Source organism: Pan troglodytes, chromosome 23, assembly GCF_028858775.2.
Source record: "Pan troglodytes isolate AG18354 chromosome 23, NHGRI_mPanTro3-v2.0_pri, whole genome shotgun sequence".
In the NCBI taxonomy this organism is placed as follows: domain Eukaryota; kingdom Metazoa; phylum Chordata; class Mammalia; order Primates; family Hominidae; genus Pan; species Pan troglodytes.
The window spans coordinates 48,535,556-48,563,227 of NC_086016.1; the positions used below are offsets into that span (position 1 = coordinate 48,535,556).

Sequence of the window (27,672 nt, forward strand, 5' to 3'; positions counted from 1 at the left end):
GAAACTCCCTGGACTTTGAAACCCAATAGGCAGCTACCGGATCTGCGTCCCACTTGGTTTAAAGCGCAACTTTTAAATGAAAGAAGAAAACCCCGGTTGACATAAGGGATTTGGAGAGGACGGCGGAGGCGCGCTCATCTCCCGCGTGCGGCCCGACCCGAGCGTTCGCGGACGCATCGCGGAATCCCAGAGCGTCCGGCTCCTCCCGAAGCGGGTTGGAGGGAAGGGGGGGCTGCGGGTCCTGGAAGCTGCCTGGGGCAAGCAAGCACCCGCAGGGATTTAGAGCTGTGCCACAGCCCCTGCCCAGCCTCCTACAGAGGACAGCGGGGGGCGGGGGGCAGAGACCTTAGAGCTTTCAGAAAAGCGACACACACCCCCGCCTCCTGCGGGGAACCACGGGGGGCCGGGGGCAGCTTTAGGTCTGCGTGACGGGTACACCTGCCTCCGGATGGGGCACAGGGATAAAGCGGGTGGAGGCTTAGGACTTGGCGACCCCCCGCATGGGCGGGGCTTTGGGACTGTGCCACCAGCGGCTGGGAAGGGCGCGCACTCCCTTGGTGGCGCTCGGGGCGCCAGAGTCCAGTGCAGCCCTTAGGCCTCCCAGTGGTCGGGGACGGTAGGTGGGGGGCGCCTCTTCTCTCCTAGAAGGGCTTCTCCTGGGGCCGGTCGGAGCGGTGGGGGTGGGAGTAATGCGCAGTCACCCCTAGAACGGGTCTTTTTGGCAAGGGAGGATCGGATCCTGCAGCCAAATCTCTGAGCTGAGCTCAGATGAGTCCAGTGTCAACGAGGAGGACCGTGGGCGGCTGTGGAGAACCGGAAGGGTTTCTCCCCCGGAGCGATGTGTCTGTGTGTGTGTCACACGCATACTCAGCCAACTTCGCTCAAAGCTGCTGAAACAGTGTCTTTGTGCTGAAGCCCAATGTGAGCATTTTCTTCCCAGTAGCAAGGATTTGAACACGTTATATTAATCTAAAAGGTGGAGTTGCTTTGGAACCTTTTAATTCGAGGTTTCCACTGGAGAGTCCTGTTGGGAAATGTGTGTGTGGAGGGAGGGGAGGAAGGAGAAAAGTCCGTCTCCTTAATGTGAGCGGTCCAGGACCTCCCCACCCCCCATATACCCTTCCACTGGGATTTTTCCGGGAAGGATGAAAGGACAGGAGTTCTGGGGCCGGAAGGCAGGGCGGGTCCCTGAGCCCGGAGCCTCCCAGTGGAAGGCTACTGGGCGAACCTGAAGGGGACCCAGGCAGGAGGAAAAACCAGAGAACCCCAGGAGTGCCTGTTTTGCAATAAGGCTTTAAGCAGAGTGGGTTGGGTTTAAATAAACAAAACTCAGCTGCAGCCAGTGGGTTCAGGTGTGGGCCTGCTTTTCTGGAATAAGACACCTGCAGGCTGCGAGGTAACCACAGGGACTGCCCAACACCTAGGGACAGGGGAGGATGGATGAATCTCACTAACAGGATGTCCAGCAAAGACAAAAGATCATTCCATTCACACTTAGACCGACAGCAAGCCCAACTCCACCATAACGTTTAGAGGTGTGCACAAATAGGGGAAAGATGAAGAAAAACAAGGAGGTGACTATGGGCACACTCAGGAGGGCTCGGGGGGGGGAGGGGCATCCCCTTCTGGACCTGAGGGTTACCAGAGTGTCGGCTTCATGATCACACTTTGAACTCCAAACACATGATTTGCGTACTTTTCCCTATGCCTGCATCTAGAGTCGGCAGTTTTTGTGTTTTTTTTTGTTTGTTTGTTTTTGTTTTTTTGTTTTTGAGACAGAGTTTCACTGTTGTTGCCCAGGCTGGAGTGCAATGGCACGATCTCAGCTTACCACAACCTCCGCCTTCCAGGTTCAAGCAATTCTGCCTCAGCCTCCCTAGTAGCTGGGATTACAGGCGTGCACCTCACGCCCGGCTAATTTTGTATTTTCAGTAGAGACGGGGTTTCTCCATGTTGGTCAGGCTGGTCTCGAACTCCCGACCTCGTGATCCGCCCACCTCGGCCTCCCAAAGTGCTGGGATTACAGGCATGAGCCACCATGCCTGGCCTATTTTTATTTATTGCTAAATAGAGATGGGGTCTTGCTATGTTGCCTAGGTTGATCTCAAACTTCTGGGCTCAAGAGATCCTCCCGCTTCAGCCTCTCAAAGTGCTAGGATTACAGGTATGAGCCACCACACCCTATTTAGAGTCCACAGTTTTATTTTATTTTACTTTATTTATTTTTGAGACGGAGTTTTGCTCTCTCACCCAGGCTGGAGGACAGTGGCGCAATCTCAGCTCAATGCAACCTCCACCTCCTGGGTTCAAGCAATTCTCCTGCCTCAGCCTCCGGAGTAGCTGGGATTATAGGCACACACCACCAGTCCTGACTAACGTGTGTATGTTTGGTAGAGACAGGGTTTCGCCATGTTGGCCAGGCTGGTCTGGAACTCCTCACCTCAGGTGATCCACCCACCTCAGCCTCCCAAAGTGCTGGGATTACAGGCATGAGCCACCGCGCCGGGCCTAGAATCCACAATTTTAAGTAAGTGGGGAGGGGAGAGGGACTAACAAGATGGAGGCCGCAACTTGTGCTGAGACGGCCAGGTGGTCTGGCCGCATCAGAAATCACGAGTTTGGAATGACTGGCACCTTCGAGGGGTTGAGCTTTAATTCTGCCACTAACTAGTTGTGTGACCTTCGCCAAGGCGTAACTCCTTGTTCTAACTGGACACAATATTCCTAGACTCCTAGCGTTGTTGAAGGATTAACAAGACAATCTGCGTGAAGCGGTCGGCACAGGGTCTGGCTCAGGCATGGATCTGCCAGGAATAGCATTTACTATTTTCACAGTTGCTGTTTCCTAGCATGAGTTCAAGGCTGCCTCCTCTCCGTCTTCATTATGTGAATTGAATGTGGTCACACATCTGTGTTGGAGCAGAGGCAGGGGCTGCAGCTTTCAGCTGATTTCCCAAGGGGTCTGTACTTGGACACTGATCCAGTCCACCCAATGTGTTTCCAGAAAGTGGAGCTGATTCCTGGAGAGCAGAAGGGATATATGTGGGGCTTTGCAAAGGGCAGCGACCTATGTGGTCGGCTTGTCCACTGCCCGAGTCTGCGGCTCCCACAGGTCACTGCCCGGCTCATGTCCTTCCCCTTTGGGATTGGCTTGGAGCAGGGTCTCTCCTCCCTGGCCCCTATGTGCCCACCATCTCTGGGGTCAGTGGCCCACTCATGACTCTCAGGGCGGGGAGGGGGCTTGGAGTTGAGTAACAGCACCCTGGGTCATTCTTGCACCTGTCACCCTGAGACCCACTGACCAGTTTTCTGTGCCTAGAATCGCTGCTTGCGGCCTTTCTCAGGGGCTCAATGGATTGTAATTGATGTTTGTATTTTGCACTTGCCCGGAGGTGTTTCACGGGAAGTGAGCATTTTTTAAAACAAAAATAGAATTTAGAAAAAAAAAAAGAAGGCAGACACGATGGATTTCTAGTGTTGTACATGCTGTAGAAAGCACTTGAAAATGCGTTTTGCCAGGGGCCGCAACCAGAAGCTACATGACTTCTGGAATCTGTTCCTTACACAGTAAATTCCTGGGCCAGTTGGTAAACAGCAAGGAGCCACAAGAAATCACTCATAGGCAAAAGCCGAGTGAGCCCAGGCCAAGCTCCACTTTGTCCACTTTGCCCTATTTTTGGAATTCAGGGGGAAACATCTTGGGAGCAGGCCCATTGCACCCCTCTGCCTCCTCTCGACGCCTTACAGTTGGTGGGGTTTGACACATGGAAAATTGTGAAAGTTAAAACACGGAACAAAAATGAAGCCTCAACATAGAGTTAATAGAGGCAAGGGGCTACAGAGAATTTAGATCCTAATCAAGCACGTCTTATGTACTAGCGCTTCCCTGGAAGGCCAGGATAACGTTATGACTACAAAGAAAACATGTTTTCCTGCTTGGAAGTTGCCAGAACTTGTCTAATATAAAAGCTGGGATTTCTTGCCCGTGGGCTGTCACGTACGGCTACCCAGGCCGCCTCGTGAAGCCTCCTCCAGGGAGCTCGGCGCCCTCAGGTGCTCCCTGAGATGCCAGCACCTGAATGACCTGCTCCAGGGAGGCTTTAGCCCCAAGAAGGTTCTGGAAAGCTCCAGGAAGTTTAGCCGGCACGCACAAAAGCCAGAGACGAATCTCCAGCCTGCCTGGAAATGCTGTGGGCTCAGGGCAATGGGCTGAGGTCTTGTGTCCTAAACTGCTCTTGCATCTCCCTGGGGAGCCCGGGTGGGCAGGAACAACAAGGTCCTGTGGCCATGCCCTCGCCCCATGCTCACCCACCCTGCCTGTGCCTGCTGGGCCCATCTCAGGGCTGCACTGGCCCCTAGTGGCCAAGCACGGGCTCTACCCCTCTGCGCCTGCCTGGCTGCTTGTGCAGGTGCCCACCACACTGTCCCTGAGCAGAGCAGAGACCAGCCTGAGCCCCGGGCTCCGTGGCTACCATGCTGAGAGTGAGCCCTGTGCATGCACACACACTTACGATGCTGCTGGCCCCGAGCAGTGGCCGGCCACACGGGCTGCTGGTCATACTGCCCGCTGCTCCTGGGACTCCTGAGCCCCTCACTCTCTATAGGGTGAGGATGCCCAGCTCTGCAAGACACACAGCAAACGGAGCCTCAGAGTGCACAGCGTGGAGATGGGGCTCCCCCCACAGGCTGCACCCCCATCTAGTCCCGGGGAACGAGAATGAAGGGCCTAGCTGAGCACACAAGTCCCAGGAGGGCATGGGAGCTGCATTTGGGGGCAGTGACTGGGAGGGCTGCTGACTCCAGGCTCAGGTAAGGGAGATGCACGTGTTCCCGGAAGAGGGTCCACACCTGCTGAGTTCACGCTGCTGAATATCCTTGCTCCTATCACTATTATTATCATTGTCGTGGTCAATCTTGTTTCCTGGCCCCCACCTGATGCACATAAACGTTATCATGGAGCCAATATGGGGGAATATTGTCTCACTTGATTACTGTTCTTTTTTTTTTTTTTTTTTTGAGATGGAGTCTTGCTCTATCACCCATGCTGGAGTGCAGTGGCACAATCTCGGCTCACTGCAAGCTCCGCCTCCCAGATTCACACCATTCTCCTGCCTCAGCCTCCTGAGTAGCTGGGACTACAGGCACCCACCACCACGCCTGGCTAATTTTTTTGTATTTTTGGCAGAGACGGGGTTTCACCATGTTAGCCAGGATGGTCTTGATCTCCTGACATCGTGATCCGCCTGCCTCAGCCTCCCAAAGTGCTGGGATTACAGGCGTGAGCCTGCGCCCGGCCCTGATTACTGTTTACTGATTACTGTTCTTCTTTACACACCTCCCTCCCTTTTTATTTCCCTGAAACTGGGTCTCACTCTGTCACCCAAGCTGGAGGGCAGTGGCATGACCACAGCTCACTGCAGTCTCAAACCCCTGGGCGCAAGTGATCCTCCTGCCTCAGCGTCCTGAGTAGCTGGGACTACAGGCATATACCACTATGCTTGGCTAATTTTTTCTTTTTAATGTTTGTAGTGACAGGGTCTTGCTACATTGCCCAGACTGGTCTCAAACTCCCAACCTCAAGCTATCTTCCCTCCTCAGCCTCCCAGAGTGCTGGCATTACAGGCATAAGCCTCTATGTCTGGCCTTATTTATTTATTTTATTTATTTTTGTTTCACTCTTGTCACACAGGCTGGAATGCAATGGTGCGATCTTGGCTCACTGCAACCTCCAACTCCCAGGTTCAAGCAATTCTCCTGCCTCAGCCTCCCATGTAGCTGGGATTACAGGCATGCGCCACCACACCTGGCTAATTTTTTGTACTTTTAGTAGAGATGGTGTTTCTCCATGTTGGTCAGGCTGGTCTCGAACTCCTGATCTCAGGTGATCCACCCACCTCAGCCTCCCAAAGTACTGGGATTACAGGCATGAGCCACTGCGCCCGGCAAAACCTTCATTTTCTTGCACCATCTCCATCTCTAAGAGAAGTCTGAGTGACCTACATTTAAGTTCTCAAGTTAAACTATTACATTTCCCTGCAACCTTGGTGCAGTGGCTCACGCCTGTAATCCCAGCACTTTGGGAGGCCGAGGCGGGTGGATCATGAGGTCAGGAGATGGAGACCATCCTGGCTAACACGGCGAAACCCTGTCTCCACTAAAAATACAAAAAAATTAGCCGGGCGTAGTGGCGGGTGCCTGTAGTCCCAGCTATTCGGAAGGCTGAGGCAGGAGAATGGCGTGAACCTGGGAGGTGGAGCTTGCAGTGAGCCGAGATCGTGCCACTGCACTCCAGCCTGGGTGACAGAGTGAGACTCCGTCTCAAAAAAAAAAAAAAAATGAGATCAAGGGCCAGGTACGGTGGCACATGCCGGCAATCCCAACACTTTGGGAGGCCAAGGTGGGTGGATCACTTGAGCCCAGGAGTTCAGGACCAGCCTGGGTAACATAATGAAACCCCGTCTCTAAAAAAAAAAAATTTTTTTTTTGAGACGGACTCTCACTCTGTCCCCAGGCTGGAGTGCAATGGCGCAATCTCAGCTCACTGCAACCTCCACCTCCCGGGTTCAAGCGATTCTCCTTGATCTCCTCCTCAGCCTCCTGAGTGGCTGGGACTACAGGTGTGCACCACCACGCCCAGCTAATTTTTGTATTTTTAGTAGAGATGGGGTTTCACCATGTTGGCCAGGATGGTCTCAATCTCTTGACTTCGTGATCCGCCCACCTCAACCTCCCAAAGAGCTGGGATTACAGGTGTGAGCCATTGCACCCGGCCCAAAAAATAAATGTAAAAAGAAAAAAAAAAGGATACACATTTCACATATCTTAAAAATTACCCACTTTAAAGTGTACAATTCAATGCTTTCAGTATAGTCACAGAGTTGTGTAGTCATCACCGCTATCTAATTCCAGAACATTGGATCACCCCAAAAAGAAGCCCCAAAGTCATCATCAATCCCCTGCCAGCCCCCAGCAACTGATAACTGGCTTCCTGACTCTATGGATTTGCCTGTCGTGGGTGGTTTGTGTCAGTGGAATCACACACTGTGTGGCCTCTTGGGCCTGGCTGCTTTCTCAGCATCACATTTCACTGTTCCTGCACATTGGGGCATAAATTGGTGCTTCCTTCCTTTTGAAGGCTGAGTAACGTGTCACGCTATGGATACACTACAGTTTGTTTATCTACTCATCAGCCAGTGGGGATTTGGGCTGTTTCCACTTTTGGACTCTTTTGAATACCCTCCCTTCCTTTTGAGTGGAGAAAAAAGGGCAAGACATTCCCTCTGCAAAATTGCACACAAAATCTTTTTTAAAATTATTCTTTTTATATTTTGGCATTGTAACTACTACTAACCATGCTGTCATCAACGGCTCAAAGAGGACTTTCCCTGGGGACTTTCCTCTGCCCCTGCTGGGTATAGGGAGGAGCACTAAAGTTGCTCTGAGGGCCGGGCACGGTGGCTCATGCCCGTAATCCCAGCACTTTGGGAGGCCAAGATAGGTGGATCACCTGAGGTCAGGAGTTCGAGACCAACCTGGCCAACATGGTGAAACCCCATCTCTACTAAAAACACAAAAATTAGCTGGGCGTGGTGGTGCGCACGTGTAGTCCCAGCTACTCAGGAACCTGAGGCAAGAGAATTGCTTGAACCGGGGAGGCAGAGATTGCAGTGAGCTGAGATCAAGCCACTGCACTCCAGCCTGGGTGACAGAGCGAGACTCCGTCTCAAAAAAAAAAAAAAAACTGTTCTGAGGTAGGATTGGCAGATTGGGGGTGGGGGAAGCCAGTGGCTCCTACTTTTCTGTCCCCTCCTAACACGTTCACCCACCCCCTGATGCTGTTGCTGGACAGGAGGGCCACCCACCCCAGCAGCCGTGAGTTGATGACACTCTGCCAGCCTGGCCCTGTCCTCCCTGGCCCCCCGCTTATGTCCTGATTGGAATGGGGAAGCGAGAACAACCACACTTGAACCACCCACTGTCTCCTTTCCTTTATGCACATTCAGCCATTCATTCAATATTCATTCAATACCGTGGTGGACATGGACACCCCTCCTCCCACAGAGAGATTATTGTCATGGGAGAATACAGACAGTACATGTCAGATTATTTTTTTCTCTTCCTGAACTTGCAAAACTTTTCTGGGGTGCAAGAGAGATGGGCAGGTGATTGTGGGCAAGAACGATTCTACAGGAATGGGAGAGACCCAGAAAAGCTAGAGACAGTGTCAGCATTCTAATTATTATTATTGGTTTTGTTTTTGTTGTTTTTTTTGAGACACAATCTTGCCCTGTTGCCCAGGCTGGAGTGCAGTGGTGCGATCTCGGCTCACTGCAACCTCCGCCTCCCCGGTTCAAGCGATCCTCCTGCCTCAGCCTCCTGAGTAGCTGAGATCACTCCCGGCTAATTTTTTTGCATTTTTAGTAGAGATGGGATTTCACCATGTTGGCCAGGCTGGTCGCAAACTCCTGACCTCAAGTGATCCGCCCCGCCTTGGCCTCCCAGTGCTGAGATTGCCGCATCCTAATTATATCATTGTATCTTCTTTTTAAAGATTAAAAGACAGACGGCAACACTGGGGTTGCAGAGCTCAGGAGCCAGTCCTGGCCCCCTGCCTCCTCCCTCATGAGGTTCCCCTGATCCCCAGGACATCGGCTTCCACATCTGCACATCTGGGAGACAAATGCACCATCAGGGAGGGCAAATCATACCTGGGAAGGGCCTGACTCCAGCAGTTTCAGCAGTGGCTGAAAGATCATGGCTATTTTTGCCATCATTACAATGGAATGTCCACTCCCTCCAGCCACCTCCACAGCAATCAACACCGGTGTCCAGCCACTCTACATGGACGTGTGGGGAACAGAGCACAGGCCTCTTGGCTTGGCTGTGGTCACCGGGAGGGAGCAGGGAGGGACAGCTGCCAAGAGGATGGGGGAGGGAGCCTGCTACTCAAGAACGCTGGGGCAAGACATGAGACAAAGGGCTGCCTTCACCCACCAGTAGAAGCCTGACCCTGAGCCCAAAGAAACTGCCCACCTGTGTGCTGACCCCAGGGCCTGAGGACAGGTCCCCAAGTGGATGTCTCAAAGAGAGTCCCACATTCCAGGGCACATGGGAACTATGGCCTTCTGGCAGCTGGAGGGCAGCAGGAAGGGCACAGCTGTCTGAGACCCGTGTGGCTTCCCAGAAAGAGGTGCCACCCCTGAGGAGGCACCGGTGCTCACGGACTCCTGGTTGCCAGTCTTGCCAGGGCAAAAAGGCAAGCGAAGGAAACCCTCTCTTCGTGGGGCACTCTGCCTTGCAGTGTCAGGTGAGATCCCGGGGGGAAAGCTGGCTTGAGCTTCTCTGGAATGTGCAGGGAGGACTCCGTCAGGCCCGGCTCTGCCTCCAAGCTGAGCAGCAGGCGAGCCCCAGAGCTCCACCAGCCCCATTGGCAGAGGAGGGCCCTCACGAGGCAGGAGCCCATGATTCATGCCCTGCTGGAATTTGTCGAGCATGCCGAGATTTGCAGCTCCTCCGAGATCGGGTCCTGCCCTGATCAAAAGAAAAGAAGATGGATGAGGACACTATAAATAGGCCAGAGCCACCCAGCTGGCCTCGGGGATGCAGGCGGTGTGTGTTCTGGGTTCTCACGAAGCTAAGAAACTCTAAATCCAGGGTGACATCGTGGCACACCGCCACCTGCTTCAGGGGGACACAGGGGACAAGGAGGAGCTATTGGCAGAGCGCTCGGTTCCTGCAAGTTCCAACTTCTGCTAAAATTGGTTAATTGGTTCCTTTGCATGATTCAGGGCACACAGGCTTCTCTGTCCACAAAATTTGCTCGCCTGCACACCCAGAGAAATGGACTTGGCTTGGTTTTTCTGAACTTTTGCCTCTGCGGAATCAGCAGTGGACGTGTGAGCTGGGGCCTCTGTCCCTGTCATGTGAGGAGGTCAGGCAGGACAAGCAGGAAGCACTGGGCAATGAGTCAGGAGGCCTGGTGGGGAGCTTGGGTGAGTCTGTTTTCCTCTCTGGACCTCAGTCTTCTCCTCTGGTTGATGTAATAAAATCCTACAAACTGAGTCTTTTTTTTTTTTTTTTTTTTTGAGACAGAGTCTTACTCTCTCACCCAGGCTGGAGTGCAGTAACATGATCTCAGCTCACTGCAACCTTCACCTCCCGGGTTCAAGCAATTCTCCTGCCTCAGCCTCCTGAGTAGCTGGGATTACAGGCATGCACCACCATGCCTGGCTAATTTTTGTATTTTTAGTAGAGACAAGGTTTCACCATGTTGGCCAGGCTGGTCTCGAACTCCTGACCTCAGGTGATCCACCCGCCTTGGCCTCCCAAAGTACTGGGATTACAGGTATGTGCCACTGCACCCAGCCACACAAACTTAGTGTTTTGTTTTGTTTTGTTTTGTTTTGAGACAGAGTCTCGCTGTGTCGCCCCAGCTGGAGTGCAGTGGCGCGATCTCGGCTCACTGCAAGCTCCACCTCCTGGGTTCATGCCATTCTCCTGCCTCAGCCTCCCGAGTAGCTGGGACTACAGGTGCCCACCACCACGCCCGGCTAATTTTTTTTTTTTAGTAGAGACAGGGTTTTACTGTGTTAACCAGGATGGTCTCGATCTCCTGAACTTGTGATCCGCCCGCCTCAGCCTCCCAAAGTGCTGGGATTATAGGCGTGAGCCACCACGCCCGGCCCAAACTTAGTCTTAAAGTTAACTTAGTCTTAAACAAGATGCTGATTATCTGCTGGTTGCGGAGGTCAGCGGTCTGAGATGGCTCTCTCTACATCTCTACATGGGTGAACGTCACAATGTCTGCCTTGTTGGGGTCAAGCCAGGTTCTGCTGGGAAGCCAGTGCTCGTGGTCTGCCAGAGTCCAGGACGGGGCTGTGCAGTCGGCAGGAGGGTGAGTGATCCATCAGTGTCACTCCTGGCCAGGGTGTTCTGGGAGGAGAAGGGGGGCTTTGTTCGAGTGGAAGCCAGGAGCATTCCCAAGGCTGGCCTTTGTGGGGTACCCACTGTGACCCCCAAATCCACACTTCAGAGATGCTTCCTGAGGCCAAGACTGGGGCAAAGCTGCTTCATTTCATCTGGGCCATGCACCATTGTTGGGGGCCTGCCTGTGCCCAGCCCTGTGCTGGACTCTGCCCCTAATTTTTCAGATGTGTGGCCCGCCCTTGGTAAGTCCCGTCTGCTGTGCTGGGGAGACAGACATACACACATACTCGGTCAAATACTGTGGAGCAAAACCAAGGGACAGGTCACTCTAGAGAGACAGTGAAGGGGGATGTCTGTGAAAGCTGTCCAGGGTAACTGGGTTTTGAAGGTTCTCCAGGCAGACAAGAATGTTGAATTCCAGCCAAGGGGAAAAACATATACAAAGACCTAGAGGAATCAAACAGACTGTGTGGCAGGGGAGGGTTTGGGACTATAAGCAGTTTAATATTACTGAGGGGTGAAATCGTAGGGGTGGAGAGCAGGGTGGGAGTTGAGGCCAGAGGTAGGCAGGGGTGGGTTAAGGGGTCTGGCCTTTGTACTGCAGGCACTGGGGATTTTCAGCTGTAGAGGGACAAGGTGAGCTGTGCATCTGAGAGCATGGGTGGCTGGAGAAGAGCAGGGGTCGGGGAGGAGACCAGTTGAGCACAGAACCAGAGGCCCGTGGTGAGATGTTGCCGGAGGACACAGGTGAAGAGGCGGCTTTCCATCCTGAAAGGATGTCTGCCCAGCATAACACACAGGGCACCAGAACCCACCCACAATGACTCTGGCCAGCCAAGAGGTGGGTTACCCCAAAGTCCCACCCAGGAGCTTCTTTGGTGGAGGAGGGGACTACTGTCCCCAGGCTGCCAGTCTCAGAGATAACGAGAGTTCTTGTCTTTCTCATAGTCAGCAGTTCCAACATTTGAGAGTCACTGCTTTGACTATGACCCTGCTCACCCACCTGCAGTGATGAGGGGGGTTGAATCTCTTTGTTTCTGCCTCTGTAAATGTGGACACCTGGCCCCTTTACTGTGGCAATACTGCCGGGTGAAGCCCCCCAACCCGTGTGGAGAAGGGGCTCCGAGAGGCCCCCGCTCCCGCACCCCAGTCAGGTGAATATGATCGTGTCCTTTTGTGATCAGCATGGGGACAGCAGCAGGAATTAGAGCAGTGGGACAGGCACCAGCACCCACTCCTTCAGGCCGGGCTTTCTCCCCATCTCCCACCCCGTTCACTCCTGCAAGGGGCTCTTCTCTGGCCAGTGAGGCGAAGGCCAGAGGAGAGGGGTGGGGACGCCTATCCTGTCCTACCTGCCTTCACCGCGGAGCAGGGCAGTCGGGGCCAGTCCATGCAGCAGGTTCTGGCTCACGGGACAAGCCCAGAGCCAGGCAGCCTTTCTCACTGGGTCCGTCTGGGTGGGCTCCTGGAGGTGGGGACGGCATCTCCAAGGAAAGGACTGGAGGTGAGGCTTGTGGAGGGGAAGGCGGACCTGGGGCAGGAGGGAGGGATTCCAGAAGCTTCTGGATGGGAGGTGGACTGCAGGGAATGTGGGATCTCCCCAGAGAGAGGCCAGACATCCCCGGTGTCGGGAGCTGGGCCATGGAGGGGGAGTTTGGTGAATGCCCTGGCCATGGCCCAACAGGACAGAGCTTTGGCTTTAGTGTAAATCAGAATCTCCCCTCTAATTTTGGGGTGTGGACATGGTAACAAATTGGGGCTCTTCCGGGAAATAAGAGGGGGACGGACCCCACACTTCCAGGGTCCAAAAAAACTCTACCTCCCTCTATGCCCCACATGCCCAGAGAAGGTGTAGCTTCTCTGCTTTGCCTGTAACCCTCTGAGTGTCCTCCTGAGCCCCTTCTGCTGGGCAGTGGGCACAAAACGAGGCCAGCCCAGCTGGGCACAGTGGCTCATGCCTGTAATCCCAGCACTTTGGGAGGCCGAGGTGGGCAGATCATGAGGTCAGGAGTTTGAGACCAGCCTGACCAACATGGTGAAACCCCATCCCTACTAAAAACACAAAAATTAGCCAGGCATGGTGGCATGTGCCTGTAATCCCAGCTACTCAGGAGGCTGAGGCCAGAGAATCACTTGAACCCGGGAGGAGGAGGTTGCAGTGAGCCAAGATCACGCCACTGCACTCCAGCCTGGGCGTTCTGAGTGAGACTCCATCTAAAAAAAAAAACAAAAAACAAAAAACCGAGGCCAGCCCAGTGACATCAGACCCCAGATCCCTCCCCTCCTCCACTGCCGTCTCTCCAGTTTCTGGGTGCTTGAGGGGATGATGTGGCTTATGTGGCCGCCTGGTGACAGGGGTTCTCAGGGCCTCCAGCCTGAGTCTCTGCCTCCTCATCCTCCAGCCTGCTGTCCCCTGAAGGACCCATGTCCCGCTGTCCTGGCTCCCGCTGGCATTGGCAGGTGGGGGGCTAGGGACAGGTCTCCTGGCCTCAGCTTGCCCTAGAACTTGGACCCTCCATCTGCTACCCCCTGCTCCCATGCTGCTGCAGGCCCCGACAGTCTCCTAGCCGCTTCTGGGTCCCAGGAATGCCAAGCCCCTAGCCTCCAGCTCTCTGGCCACACGGACCACATTGCACAGGCTGGTGCTAGAGCAGCCCATGAGGCCATCTCCGTCTGGGGAGCAGAATTCTGACACGGACCCAAAAGGAGCTTTGTGGCTCTCTGCAGAGCTGATGGCCCAGGAAGCATCTCATTTTTAAAGCAATAATGCCACTAGATGGACAGAGCTGAGGAAATGCTACATGGCCGGGACAGGCGAGGGTGGGTCCAGCAGCTGGAAGCCCCCTGGATCGAGGGCAGTCCTCCCGTGGGGCTGTGGGGAGACTTCTCCCTCTCTCCCTCAAAATGGCCTCCCTTAGCCCCTGCCTTTCTTCTTCTTCCTCTCTCTGAGCTGCTTTCCCTGCTTCTCCAGGCACCCTGTCATCGGCCAGAGCTCCTGGGCTCAGCTCTCTCCCCAGTTCAAATGAACGGCTCCTGGCGAACGAGAATCTTGTTTCTAATTCCCAGTTCCCACGCTGGCCTGGTCTGTGTGAAGCAGCTACATGGTCAAGTCATCAGCGTCAGACAGGGTCATGAGACTACACATAAAGGTGTTCACCGAGGGCTGCACGGGGCCCGAGACCCAGCCCAGCCTGGCTCACCCAGCCCGGCTACCTGGCGTGGGCTGGCTGCTGCTGGGAAGGGACCCTCTCAAATGCACACAGGCACAACGGCAGCTGATGACAAATGGCTCCACTCCTTCCTGCCTTCACGCCGTCTGCAAGGTGACATTTCAGCTCATGGGAAGGTGGGAGCTATTTCCCCACCCCTGCAATCTGGCAGATGGCCTTATGATTTGTTCTGACCATACAGTGAGGTGGAAGTGATGTCAGTTCTGAGCCTAGGCCTTAAGTGCTCTTCTGCCCTTCAGGAGCCCTGTGTGCTAGAGGATGAGAGACCACATGGAGCCGAGAGCAGCTATCCCAGCTGAGGTCCCAGGAATGTGAGCCCAGCTAAGACAGCAGAGCCATGTCACCAACCCTTAGTGACCTCAGAAGTGAGCCCATCTCAGATCAGCAGAGCCACTCAGTGGGCCTGGAGGCTCACGAGAAAGAATTAATGGTTGTGTTTGAAGCTATTACATTTGGGGGAGTTTTGTTACACAGCAATAGATAACTGATACAGACATCCCATGGACTATCTCTGAGCATCACATACTAAAAATGTGACTGCAGGAGCAGTTAATCAGAGAAGCAGGGTCTCACTGTAACTCAAACAGAGACCCCCAGCTGTGGCTATGGCCTCTCCAGAGGAGAAGAGTCATAGTGGTTAAGACGCATAGACAGAGCCTGAAGGCAAGGTTCACTGTGTGGCAGCCAATCTCCAAAGGTGGCCCCAGGGAACCATGCCTCCTGGTGTTTCCACCCTTGTTTAGTCCCCTCCCACACGGAATCTGGATTGGCCCTAACCCTCACATTAACCAACAGAATGCAGTGAAGTGCCACTGTGCCAGTTCCAGGCCTGAGACTTAACAAGACCCAGCAGCTTTGGCCTGTGCGTTCTCAGGAGACTGCTGCCACCTAAGAAGTCTGACCAGCCTGATGGAGAGGGGCTACCCAGAGGACATTGAGGGTGCAGAGATGTGAGTGATAAGTCATCTTGGACATTCTGCCACCATCTGACGGCAACTGCATGAGAGACCACAAGCAGAAGAACTACCCAGCTGAGCCCAGCCAACCCACAGAACCCTGAGAAATAATAACGAAGTGTTGTTTCAATGGGGTGTTTGTTACACAGCAATAGGTAGCTGGTGCACTCTACTTACCAGCTAAGGGTTCTTGTGCAAGTCATTTGTGTGAACTCTACTGCACTTTGCAAATGGGGGTGATTCTCACTAATCTAAGCCAGGAAAGTCTACCTCCTCACCCTGGGTATCATGAAGAACAGCTTTAGAACAATACTTTAGTTCCCTCTTACAAAGCCATAAAGGTTCCAGAAATGTGAGGTTCAGACTCAGAGAACCCAGTAATCTATCATCCCAAATACACATCCGAGAGGGTTGTTCCCCTCTTGAAGGGTCAGGGGCAGCTCCTCATCTCTGGACCTTTCTGGGTCTGCCCTGCCCACTAGTCAGCCCCATCTCCCATCCCCCACTGGCCCCTTCCCCAGTTTGTACATTTGACAACATATGACTTGGTGTTCTAGCTGCGGCTCAAATGCCGCCTCCTCTGACACCTTCCCTGTCCTCTGGGCAGGCTAGGGTGGCTCCTCGTCTGTTCCCACAACCACTGCATCATGCATTACAGCTGTCACTGTCCTGTATTACTGTCTCCCTAATAATGACCCCAGAGGGCAAGACCAGCTCCTTCCACTGTGTGGCACTGAGCAGAGGGTCAAATACAGAGGGAAGATCAATAAGTACTCCTGGGCCAGGTGAGGTGGCTCACACCTGTAATCCCAGCACTTTGGGAGGCCGAGGCGGGTGGATCATAAGGTCAGGAGATTGAGACCATCCTGGCTAACATGGTGAAACCCCATCTCTACCAAAAATACAAAAAATTAGCCGGGCATGATGACAGGTGCCTGTAGTCCCAGCTACTTGGGGGGCTGAGGCAGGAGAATGGCGTGAACCCGGGAGGTGGAGCTTGCAGTGAGCTGAGATCACGCCACTGCACTCCAGCCTGGGCGTCAGAGCAAGACTCCGTCTCAAAAAATTAAATAAATAAATACTCCTGGGTGAATGAGGTCGAGGCCAGGGCTGCCCTCATGGGGGCAGCATCTCCTAGGGAGACAGACCCCCCCCAAGCAGGGACACAGGTAGCAAGGCTGGGCTGGGGACGAGTGAGTGTGGACAGCGTGGGTCTGAATGTGCCTGAGAGGAGAGGAGGAGGGTGTGAGGGCTGGAGAGCCCTCAGGGTAAGCAGAGCTTAGGCCTGTCTCCGAGGGGGTGTGGGATTGCTTTCTGTTGCACTCAGGCGTTTCTGTTCATTTTGGCCGTCTGCAAAGCAGCCCATTAGGTTGTATCTGTGGTGCCTAAAACGGAGAGGAAATCTGGGAGTTTTCTAGGTAACGTCCAATCCAGATGACTGGCTTGAAGAATTCTAGGGCTCTTCCCACTACCAACACCCTCAACACACCCCAGTGCACCAGCACACACACAGGTGCCCCCTTTCTGCTGTGCATTCCAGCTGCACTGAGTCGCAGCATCTCACTGGCTGCCCTCAGAGGAACCCATGAGGTCACCAGGAAGGGGGACTGCTGCAGGACCCTGAAGCTTGGAAACAGGCATGAGAGCTGAGGAGTAAGCAGCAGGGGCCAGGCCCCATTCCATGGCTTAGCCAGAAAATGTACACCCTGAATTCTCTCCAAAGTACTCCTCTGGAGCAAGGTGAGAGCCATGTTGGCAGCCAAGGATGTAACTCCCAGAATGAGCTAATGAGTCAACTTGACTTCTGGCAGCATAGTGATCAGATATCCCAAAATGCCATCCGCTACCTGATTGCAAGTAAATGTCTACAGACATAACATTATTGCACTGCCAAGATCACAAGGAAGCCCTCCTTCCACAAAAGAAATAAGCAATAAATAAAGCAAACTATCTGGAACCAGAGATGAGCAATAAGCACTTTCCTTAGGTAATGCAAAATGCAGAGTGGTGAGTGGGGGGAGTGAACCTAAGAGTCCTACACCGACTTGAGACCCTCAAAGGAGGCTACCCGCCTAAGGAGAGGGTGGTTCCAACCAAATCTGCCTGCCAGGACAGGGATCCCTCTGGGAAACCTGGGTGTCTGCTTCAGAGCTCCAGGTGGAAACATTTAAGAACAATAATAATGTCCCTGGAGGATTTGCAACCATTTGCTCTCCTGCAGCGCTGAAGTTAAATTTACACTATCCTCATAGACAGGAAAATCCCCACTCAAGAAATTAAATTAAATTGGTCCTGGTCAGTGATAAAATGGTAGAGGCAAACAGAAATTCTTTCTGGAGGAAAGCATCCCAATTTAGGCCTTCAGGATTCCTACAGATGAAGCACAACCAAATACACACACACACACACACACACACACACACACACACACCCCAAGGAGACAAGCCACCATAAGGCGAGACTCAATAGAAATAACAAATAGATTTAGACCTCTGAGAACTGCTTGAAATAAATGAAGTGCCGGCCAGGCACGGTGGCTCGAGCCTGTAATCCCAGCACTTTGGGAGGCCAAGGCGGGCGGATCACAAGGTCAGGAGATTGGGACCATCCTGGCTAACACGGTGAAACCCCATCTCTACTAAAAGTACAAAAAATTAGCCGGGTGTGGTGGCGGGCGCCTGTAGTCCCAGCTACTTGGGAGGCTGAGGCAGGAGAATGGCATGAACCTGGGAGGTAGAGCTTGCAGTGAGCCGAGATGGCACCACTGCACTCCAGCCTGGGCAACAAAGCGAGACTCCGTCTAAAAAAATAAATAAAATAAATAAATAAATAAATAAATGAAGTGCCAGGCGTGGTGGCTCCACAACTGTAATCCCAGCACTTTGGGAGGCCGACGTGGGCAGATTGCTTGAGCCCAGGAGTTCATGCCTGGGCAACATGGCGAAACCCCATCTCTACAAAAATGTCCAAAAATTAGCGGATGTGGTGGAGCATGCCTGTAGTCCCAGCTACTCAGGAAGCTGACATAGGAGGATCACTTGAGCTTGGGAAGTCTAGGTGGCAGTGAGCTGTGATAGTGCCACTGCACTCTAGCCTGGGAGACAGAGTAAGACTCTGCCAGGAAAAAAAAAAAAAAAAGGAAGGGAGGGAGGGAGGGAAAAGAAAAGAAATAGACGAAGTCTATTCATCTATCAATTTTTCCTTTTTGATTGTCTCCCTTATTCCATCTAAGGAATTCCAGCTAAATCTGCCTGCATATTAAAGAAGTTTTTTGTTTTTGTTCATTTGTTTGTTCGTTTTTGAGACAGAGTTTCGCTCCTGTTGGCCAGGCTGGAGTGCAATGGCACGATCTCGGCTCACCGCAACCTCTGCCTCCCAGGTTCAAGAAATTCACCTGCCTCAGCCTCCAAAGTAGCTGGGATTACAGGCATGCACCACCACTCCCAGCTAATTTTGTATTTTTAGCAGAGATGCGTTTCTCCATGTTGGTCAGGCTGGTCTCAAACTCCCAACCTCAGGTGATCTGCCCACCTCAGCTTCCCAAAGTGCTGGGATTACAGGCGTAAGCCACCACACCCAGCCGATTAAGGAGGATTTAACGGAATAAGGAAGATGATCAAAAAGGCAAAAGAGTCTATTGGAGAAAAAAAGGCCAGAGAGATTTGAAAAAGAACCAAATATACTTTTACAAGTGAAAAAATACAAATGTTGAAACTATGAGTTAAACAGCTAAAGAGAGAATCAGTGAAATGGAGCACAGATATGAAGAAATTTCCTAGGATGCAACATAGAAAGATGAGAAGAGAGAAAATATGAAAGAAAGGTAAGAAGGCTGGGAGGAGAGTATGAGTGAGTCTAATGTGCATCTAATCAGAATTCCTAGAATTCCAGATCCCTGGATGAGGTGGTACTAAGTGGGGGCAATGGGTGGGGGTGCAGTGCAGGGCTGTTCCAGGCAGAGGGAACAGCATGTGCAAGGCCCTGAGGAACCTAACCAAAGCTGGTCTGCTAGAGCCCTTACTCGGTGCTGCCTTATGCAGGGCAATGCTGGGGCACAGATGGGGCTTAAACACTGTCCCTGCCTGAGCAGTAGGCAGTCTAGTGGGGAGCCAGCCACAGTGAGGTAGACAGCCGTGCTACTGCCTGGCCGATTCCATTTCCCCTTCGACTGCTAACTATACCTCTTCTCCTCCCCAGCTCTCAGGCCACATAGCCCAGGCAGAGCTAGCCTCAGTCCTTCATGCTTCACGGATGGACAGGTGACCTCGGCCAGGTTAATCACAGCCAGTGAGGTCCAGTTCTCAAACTTTTGTTAGAACCATCGGGCAGAGGAAATCTCTGGTTTGTCCAGGGGTGCTGGCAGGGGAGAATGTTGGTCTGGAACCACCATGAGATGGAACCAACATAAAGAAAGGCCCCCTTTGAGCCCTGGATCCAAGTTTTTTGAAGATACCCTGGACATAATGGTTACAGAAGTTAATAGATTTCCTTTCTGTTTGAGCTGGTCTGAGCTGTTTTTTTCTGTTACATATAACTCCTTGCTCTGTCCCTGAAACAGAGGGAAATCCCAAGGCTGGAGACCCCATGGGAGGACCTGGCCCAGCCTAGGGGTCAGTGAGGCTTCTTATGGGAGGTGATAGCCAGGCTGGGTCTTGATAGCTGCACCAGAGTTAGCTGGAGGGAAGAGGTGCACCCGGGCAGGCTGGTGCAGGTGCTGGCTGCCTTCCCAGGAGTCAGGGCAGCTCACTGGCTCCTGGGCACAGTCTCTGCCCAGGCAGGCCCTGGGCTCCCAGGTCAGCTCTTAGCAGAGGCTTCTGAGGGCCTCAGGGTTTGGCAGGAACAGGAGGCCTAAAGAGGGGACAACTCGGAAGCACTGCATAGGGTGGGGCAGGCCAGCCTCCAAGGGTCTTATTTCATGTGCCATGTTGGTGTCAGGACCTCCAACCTCAGGATCCACTGAGGTTTGTGAGAGGAGCTGTGTCGGGAGGTCACCAGCCTATCCTGTCCCTCCCTGGCCCCCAGCATGGCCAGTGCCATGGCCACCCCTGTCGTGTTGCCAGGCAGGTGCAATGTGCAGGGCACCAAACCAAGTGGGCTTGAGAATCTGCTCTCAGCTCTATAACAAAGTCGTTTCAGCTTCTTGATGCCAGCTGACTTGGCACCCACCCATGTTCAGTCTCTTGCAGATCAATCAGCTGATCAGTGGGCTGCACGGGTCTCTGTGCCCTGTGCCTGTGTCACTACCAGCCCAGGCTCCCATGCCCAGCTTAAATGCCCTCTCCTCCAAGAACCCTTCCCTGATCACCCAAGGCATAAATGTTCCATCCTGCCTCTAACAACCCTTTGAACCAGGACCCCAAGCTGCCGTGGGAGGTGGTTACTTGTAGGTATGTTGTATTTTCCTTTGGTTCATCTCTGTCTACTCAGGGCCTAGTGAGGACCTGGCAAGAACACCTGATAGGGTAAGTCCTAGCCAGAGAAATCAGGCCAGAGAAAGAAAGAAAGGGCATCCAAATTGGAAAAGAGGAAGTCAAACTATATCTGTTTGCCAACGATACGATCTTATGCCTAGAAAACACCAAAGATTACTCCAAAAGACTCCTAGATTTGATAAATAAATTAAGTAAAGTCTCAAGTTACAAAATCAATGTATACAAATCAGTAGCATTGCCATACTCCAGCAATGATCAAGCTGACAATCACAAGAACTCAATCCCTTTTTTTTTTTTTTTTTTAACCTTTAAGATGGAGTCTCGCTCTTGTTGCCCAGGCTGGAGTGCAATGGCGCGATCTCGGCTCACTGCAACCTCTGCCTCCCAGGTTCAGCAGTTCTCCTGCCTCTGCCTCCTGAGTAGCTGGGATTACAGGCACCCGCCACCATGCCCAGCTAATTTTTGCATTTTTAGTAGAGATGGAGTTTCACCAGGTTGGTCCACGCCTGTAATCCCAGCACTTTGGGAGGCTGGGGCGGATGGATCACCTGAGGTCAGGAGTTTGAACTCAATCCCTTTTACAGTACCTAGACACAAAAAGTAAAATGCTTAGGAATATACTTAACCAAGGAGGTGAGCGATCTCTACAAAGAGAACTATAAAACACTGCTGAAAGAAATCATAGATGACAAAAACACATGGCAATACATCCCATGTTCGTGGACTAGAACAATGAATATTGTGAAAGTAACCATACTGCCCAAAGCAATCTACAGAGTCACTGCAATTCCAACCAAAATACCAACATCATTCTTCACAGAATTAGAAAAAACAACCTTAAAATTCATATGGCATCAAAAAAGAACCTGAATAGCCAAAGCAATCCTAAGCAAAAAACAAATCTGGAGGCATCACCTTACCCAACTTCAAATTATACTATAAGGATGTAGTAATCAAGACAGTACCAAGGAAGTGTCTACTGGTACCAAGCACTGTATCAAGGTAGATATATAGACCAATAGAACAGAATAGAGAATCCAGAAATAAAGCCAAATACTTACAGCCAACTGATCTTCCACAAAGTATGCAAAAACATAAACTGGGGAAATGACATTCTATTCAATAAATGGTGCTGGGAAAATTGGATAGCCACATGCAGAAGAATGGAGCTGGATCCCTCTTTCTCACCATATACAAAAATTAACTCACAATGGGTTAAATACTTAAACCTAAGTCCTGAAATCATAAAAATTCTAGAAGGAACCCTAGGAAAAACTCTTATGGACATTGGCCTAGGCTACATATTTATAACGAAGGCTCCAAAGGCAAATGCAACAAAAACAAAAATAAACAGGACCTACTTAAACTAGAAAGCTTCTACACAGCAGAAGAAATAATCATGAAAGTAAACAGACAACTTAGAGAATGGGAGAAAATGTTTGCAAACTATGCATCTGACAAAGGACTAATATGCAGAATCTACAAGGGACTCAAATCAGCAAGAAAAAAATAATAATAATAATTCTGGCTGGGCGCAGTGGCTCATACCTGTAATCCCAGCACTTTGGGAGGGCAAGGTGTGCGGACGACTTGAGGTCAGGAGTTCGAGATCAGCCTGGCCAACATGGTGAAACCCTATCTCTACCAAAAATATAAAAAATTAGCTGGGTGTGGTGGCAGGGCCTGTAATCCCAGCTACTCAGTAGGCTGAGGCATGACACTCAACTTGAATCCAGGAGGCAGAGACTGCAGTGAGCCGAGATTGTACCACTGCACTCCAGCCTGGGTGACAGAGTGAGACTCTATCTAAAAAAATTAATAAAATAAAATAAAAATAATAAATACTTTATAAACATTAATTTACTGACTCTTCTTAATGACCTTGATGTTATATTCTGTTTGATCTCTATTAACAGACAAGGAAACTCGAGCACAGAGAGGCTAGGTTACTCGTTCAGAGTCACACAGCCAGTGTGCAGCAGAGCCAGAAGTAAAGTCCAGGGAGTCCCTCTCCAGTCTGTGCTTTTAACCCTGGGCCATGACATGTCATCACCCTAGGTGTGCAGTGAGGGGACTGGGGCCCAGGAAGGGGAAGGGACTCATACCTGAAGCCACACAACCAGGGTCCAGCCCCAGGCAGGCTCTTTCTCCACAGAGACAGAGCCGGTTTGGGCCCCTCCTCTCTTCTCTTGGTGACAGTTTTGCCCATGGGCATCCTGTGGGCAAAGGGGAGGCTGAGTTTCTCGTTTGTGGGTGTGTTTCAGGAAGTGCAGCTTGATGGGGTCAGTCTTTGTGTGCAGGGAGAGGAGCTGGGTGGAGGCTGGCTGGATGACTGGGCCTAGGCCTCCGGACGACGGAAAGGAGCAGAGAAGACGAGGGATGCGTCCCAGCACTGGTATTGTGGAGAGAGACCCCAATCCCCAGGAGGGGTATGTAGGGGTGAGGAAGGGGCTGTTGGTTCCCCCGCTGGTGAGCAAGGGCTGGCTGTGGGAGGGGCTCCAGGAGCGGAGGGGAACTGTTAAAGATTCAGACCCAGCTGGGCGCGGTGGCTCACGCTTGTAATCCCAGCATTTTGAGAGGCTGAGGTGGGCGAATCACCTGAGGTCAGGAGTTCAGACCAGCCTGCCCAATATGGAGAAACCCCGTCTCTGCTAAAAAATACAAAAATTAGCCAGGCGTGATGATGCACACCTGCAATCCCAGCTACTAGAGAGGCTGAGGCAGGAGAATCGCTTGAACTCGGGAGGCGGAGGTTGCAGTGAGGTGAGATTGCACCACTGCACTCCAGCCTGGGCGACAGAGCGAACTCTGTCTCAAAAAAAAAAAAAGGATTCAGACCCAGCCTCCGCCCCCTGTGTCACACAAACTGTTCTCCTCCTAGGGCAGGCTTAGAGGGGCCCATGCCTGGGGCACCCAGGTTGGCAGGCAGCTTCGTGGATGCCTCTGGGGAGGCCTTCCTGACTGCAGGCCGGCTCTGGGGTGCTGCAGAAGAACTCACTTCCATCTCTTCTATGGTGGTGCTGTAGGTAGCCATGTTTGACAACATGTGACTATGCCTGGTGGTCACGTGATTCCAAAGGCACCACACCATAGGTCAGCCCAGGACCAATAGCTGGTGGCAGGAAGCAAGGAGCTGAACAGGTGGATTCACCGCTGGGGACTTCAGCCTGGCCATCCCAGAAGAGGCAGCTGCTGACAGGGTCTCATGGAGGGCTGAGGGTGCAGGGAGGTCTGGGGGTCTTGAGGGCCACATAGGGCCTTGGGAAGTCTTGGGAATTTAGGCGACCTAGGAGACCTTGTGGGGCTTTAGGAGGGCCTAAGGGACCTGGGGGGCCTTGGGGATCGTTGAGGGGCCTGGGAAGGCCTTGAGGGGTCTCTGGAGGATCTTTTGGGCCTTGGGGGCCTGAGGAGCCTTGGGGGACCTCCAGAGGCCTAAGGGACCTTGGGAAATCTTTGGGACCTTAGGGGGAGAGGGGATGTAGGAGACTTGAGAGGCCTGGGGCTTTGGGTGGACCTTGGAAAGCAAGGGAGGTTGGGAGGGCCATGGCAGGTGGAGCAGCCCCCCCAGAGGTCCTGGGTCATTCAGCAGCCACAGCCTGGACACTGTGCTCCAGCTCTGGGAGCCCTGGTCATTCCCTCTGTATGATGGGGGGATCCCAGGCCTGCTCCAGCATCCCTGTGAGGGTGAAGTGATCCCAAGGGGACAGGCATTGCCCCCGCTCTCAGGCCTGCATGCCCCACACTGCACTTCCACACAAACTCACCTGAAGGCACATGAGGCTGTGTGGTCTACCAAAGGCTTCATGGGGAGGTGGAGGAAGGAGCCCCATTGCAAGACATCCCCATGTCCCCAGAGCTCCTCTCATGCTGACAGCCACTCTCTTCACTGGTTCGTATAAAGTGCCCAGAACGGTGCCCGGCACACAGGAGGTGTGAGCCATCGTCACTGCTGTCACTGTCTTTCAGTTCTCTCTTTCCCAGATGGCCTCTCAGGATCCCTCTTTTTGCCTCCAGCGACCTGGTGCCCCTTGTGTCAGAACAGATGCATCCTGCGATGCTCCTCATGTGAAACAGGAAGAGCCTATACATGAAAATGTGCGTCTTCCCCCATGGTGTTTAGTTTTCTTGCGGGGGGACTGAGTCTCATTCTGTCGCCCAGGCCGGAGTGCAGTGGCGCGATCTCGGCTCACTGCAACCTCCCACCCCAGGTTCAAGTGGTTCTCCTACCTCAGCCTCCCAAGTAGCTGGGATTACAGGTGCCTGCCACCATGCCCGGCTAATTTTTTGTATTTTTAGTAGAGACGGAGTTTCACCATGTTGGCCAGGCTGGTCTCGATCTCCTGACCTCAGGTGATCCGCCTTGGCCTCCCAAAGTGTTGGGATTACAGGCATGAGCCAGCACACCTGGCCCTCTGTGGGGTTTAGAAGTAGCTCAGCACAGGCCAGGTGCAGTGGCTCATGCCTGTAATCCCAGCACTTTGGGAGGCCGAGGCGGGCGGATCATGAGGTCAGGAGATCGAGACCAGCCTGGCCAACATGGTGAAACTCCGTCTCTACTAAAAATACAAAAAATTAGCCGGGCGTGGTGGCGCGCACCTGTAGTCCCAGCTACTCGGGAGGCTGAGGCAGGAGAATGGCGTGAACCTGAGAGGCGGAGCTTGCAGTGAGCCGAGATAGCGCCATTGCACTGCAGCCTGGGCGACAGAGCAAGACTCCGCCTCAAAAAAAAAAAAAAGAAGTAGCTCAGCACAGCATGTGGCGGGTGCCACCCAAGAAGGTGGCACAGAGGACAAAAGTCCACAGAGGACAAATGCAGCCAGTGTGGAAATCAGGCCTCAACTTGCGGGGCCGAGGCCGTGAGCAGCCACAAGGTGGCCCCAGTGAGCCTAGGGACCGGCCAGTGCAGGGCAGGTGGAAGGTTCACGCACAGCTAGTTAGGCTAAGAGAGACGTGGCAGGGTCTCCCTGGGGCAGCAGGTGGGGGCTCAGCTCACCCTGGCTCCCGGCTGCACAGCTCAGAGTGGGCACCTCCTCGCCTGAGGAGAAGGAAGGGCCGCCTGCAGCCAGCAGGTGTGCCACGATCCTCCTACCTGGGCTGGGGCCCGGAAGGCGAACACAGGGCAACTGAACCCATTGCAGAGCAGGGCCTGAGGGCTGGCTCGGGAGCAGGTGGTTGGAGTCTGGCTCTGAACAGGCCTTGACCCATCCCTTGGGTCCCCCAGGCCCTTCCCAGCCTCCACCCCCTGCTGCAGGCCACACCTACAGCCTTCTGTGCTGAGGGCTGTGCCCCTGGAAGCCACGTGGGGCAGACTGGAGCTGCCTGGGTCCTGGAGCAGCATTTCTGGGGCTTCAGCCCAGGGGAGCTGACTGGGTTTGCGGCTACACTCACACCACACTCCTCCTCCAGGCTGGGCCGGGTGAGAGGAGGGAGATGAAGGAGGGCGGGCCTGCCCTTGCTGGTCATCAGGGTCACTCATCTCTGGGGATCTGGCTGGAGCTAGGAATTGAGGAAGGACAGGCTGGTGGCAGGGGCCAGGGCTGGGCTTCTGGCGGGCCAGGCCCCCCTCTAGGGAGGTCTGTGCTCACTGCATCCCTAGGGACACAAGCCCAGGGCCAGGGCCTCATGCATTCTGGCCTGGCAGGCTGCCTGCCTCAGCCCCACCCCACCCAAGGCATCCAGGGACATTGGCCTGTGGCAGACACGCCCACAGCTTTGCTGTGTGTCCATCTTTGTTGCTTCTCGTTTTGGGGAGCTACCCCCAAAAGGAGCTTATATACGCCGGGCGCAGTATAGGCCTTGCCCATACCCATCAATAGCCACTGCATTCGTGAATAGCCACTGCATTCCAGCCTGGACAACACAGCAAGACTATATCTATTTTTTGTTGTTTTTGTTAAAGTACATTAGTGGCCGGGTGCAGTGGCTGACACCTGTAATCTCAGCACTTTGGGAGACCGAGGTGGGCAGATCATTTGAGGTCAGGAGTTCGAGACCAGCCTGGCCAACACGGTGAAACCCTGTCTCTACTAAAAATACAAAAATTAGCCCAGCGTTGTAGCTTGCATCTGTAATCCCAGCTACTCAGGAGGCTGAGGCAGGAGAATCGCTTGAACTCAGGAGGTGGAGGTTGCAGTGAGCCAAGATCGCGCCACTACACTCCAGCCTGGGTGACAGAGCCAGACTCTGTCTTAATAAATAAATAAATAAAGTACATTAGATGATGTCTTAGTCCCTTTTGTGCTGTTATCACAGAGTATCTGAGACTGGGTAATTTATAAAAAAATAGAAGTTTATTTGGCTCATAGCTCTGGAGGCTGGAAGTCCGAGAGCAAGGTGCCAGGATCTAGGGAGAGCCTTCTTCATGCAACACCCCATGGAAGAAGGCAGAAGGGCAAGAGAGTGTGCACTGAACCCATTCTTTTATCAGGAACCCACTCCCAAGATAACTAACCCACTCCCAAGATAACTAACCCACTCTCATAACTAACCCACTCCCATGATAACTAACCCACTCCCAAGATAACTAACCCACTCCCAAGATAACTAACCCACTCTCATAGCTAACCCACTCCCATGATAACTAACCCACTCCTAAGATAACCCACTCCCATGATAACTAACCCACTCCCAAGATAACTAACCCACTCCCATGATAACTAACCCACTCTCATAACTAACCCACTCTCATGATAACTAACCCACTCCCAAGATAACTAACCCATGCCCATAACGAACCCACTCCCATGATAACTAACCCACTCCCAAGATAACTAATCCACTCACATGGTAACTAACCCACTCCCATGATAACGAACCCACTCCCATGATAACTAACCCACTCCCAAGATAACTAACCCACTCCCCTAACCCACTCTCATAACTAACTAACCCACTCCCAAGATAACTAACCCACTCCCATGATAACTAACCCACTTTCATAACTATAACTAACCCACTCCCATGATAATGAACCCCTCCTATGATAACTAACCCACTCCCATGGTAACTAACCCACTCCCAAGATAACTAACCCACTCCCATGATAAGTAACCCACTCCCATGATAAGAAACCCACTCCCATGGTAACTAACCCACTCCCAAGATAACTAACCCGCATCCATAACTAAC

General features: G+C 52.8%; 1 long non-coding RNA gene across 1 annotated transcript; it reads right to left on the reverse strand.

Moving 5' to 3' along the window:
- Positions 1 to 8,224: 8,224 nt before the first annotated feature.
- Positions 8,225 to 23,616, reverse strand: LOC129138433 (uncharacterized). Its single transcript, XR_008541668.1, has 2 exons — positions 22,650 to 23,616; positions 8,225 to 9,531 (listed from the first exon to the last, which is right to left on the reverse strand). It is a non-coding gene; the product is annotated as an uncharacterized LOC129138433 (long non-coding RNA).
- Between the last annotated feature and the right edge of the window lie 4,056 nt (positions 23,617 to 27,672).